General features: G+C 37.2%; 1 pseudogene; it reads right to left on the bottom strand.

Annotated features, from left to right (window-relative positions):
- LOC110320157 overlaps positions 1–401 on the bottom strand; it is a 37175-nt pseudogene extending 36774 nt beyond the window's left edge.
- Between the last annotated feature and the right edge of the window lie 1279 nt (positions 402–1680).

Here is a 1680-nt window from a genome sequence, read left to right on the forward strand (position 1 = left end):
TGCACTGCTGTCAGGGTGCGGCTTCTGGGGCGCTTCTGCTTATTTTTCCTACGGCTTTTCCTGGTTGGCTTGGGTAGAATCCTCCTCTGAGCAATGAAGACTACGTGCTTCCCACTGAACTTTTTCTCCAATTCACGAACTAGCCGGACTTGGATTTTCTGGAAAGATTTAAGCTGAGGAANTGGTACAAAGATTATGATAGCTTTCCGGCCACCACCAACTTCAATTTCCTTGGCTGCGGTGATGTTGAGTTCCCGCAGCTGTGCCTTGAGAACCGAGTTCATCTCCAGCTCGAGCAGCGCCTGAGAGATGCCAGACTCGAACTCGTCTGGCTTCTCGCCGTTGGGCTTCACGATCTTGGCGCTCGAGCTGAACATGGCTTCGTCCTGACGGAGCGCCGGCTTAGAGAGAGACGAGATATCTTTTTTTTTTCTGTGCAAATTCCCCATCTCAAAGTGGCAGGAGGAATTATGCATGGGCTAATATAGCCAAGAGCTCTGTAAATTTATCAGTGGGTCTTGGATGCTTTATTCACTGGATATATTCAGTGACAAGATTCTACATCTAAACCCACAAGTTCACCATTTTTAAGTTTGTGAAGCAAAACTCAGTACTCTTTTTTTGATGAGCAATGTTCTGTCTAGCTCCATTGTTTGTCCTGGATTCACCTACCAACTATACCATTATACTGTCTGAATAGCACACGTTGAGTTTTTAAGTTCAGATCCTTGATGAATATGAAGATCCTTGATAGCCTGGGCAATCTCACAGGTTATTTTAAGTGAACATGAAGAACTGAACCTCTTGATTTTCTTGGTTTTACAGTGTTTCTGGATCAAAAGAGTATAGAAGCATCTTTAGAGGTCACATCCAAGTATTACAGGAAGAGGTAATTCTTATTCTGTTAAATAAGAATTCTGTTAAATATCTGTTAGATATTTAAATATTTTCTGGGCTTTTGAGCTTGTATTCTTCTGATTCCTTTATTCTATTATCCTTACGTTTGGTCTTCTCATAATATCCTGAAGTTCATGAGTGTTTTGTGTCTTTTAGACTTGACTGTTGCATTGACTGATGTATCCATTTCATTTATTGTATCATGAATGCATGAGGTTTTCTCTTCCATATCTTGCATTCTGTTTGTGAAGCAAACAGAATTAGATTTCCTGTTTAAAATCTAATTTTTTTCATCTCCAGAATTACCTCAGTGGTTTTTGTTTTGTTTTGTTTTGTTTTGTTTTGTTTTGTTTTGTTTTGTTTTTGTTTTTGTTTGTTTTTTTTAATCTATTCTATTTCTACTCTTAGGTCTTGAACAATTTTATGTGTTGCCTTCAACTGTTGTGTTTTTTATTCTAGTTCTTTAAGGTAAATATTCATTTCCTCCAATTTTGTTTGAATTTACTGGGTTTCCTTTAAACATTTATTCATTTTATTTAAAAATAAGTTTTCATTTTTTTATAGTTCACTTAAAGTATTTCTTCTTGTTTGTATTATATGTCATAATATTCCAAGTCTACCTCAGTAGGACAGCTGAGCTCTAGTGGGAATATATTGCCAGTGCTATTATTGAGTGGGATTTTAAACTGGCACCTAGGTATCTGACTTTGGGATGATTATAAGTGTAGATGCTCATTTCTGGATTTGCCTTTGCTGGGTAGGTGTTTTATAAAAATGATAAAC

The sequence above is a fragment of the Mus pahari genome, chromosome 4, assembly GCF_900095145.1.
Source record: "Mus pahari chromosome 4, PAHARI_EIJ_v1.1, whole genome shotgun sequence".
In the NCBI taxonomy this organism is placed as follows: domain Eukaryota; kingdom Metazoa; phylum Chordata; class Mammalia; order Rodentia; family Muridae; genus Mus; species Mus pahari.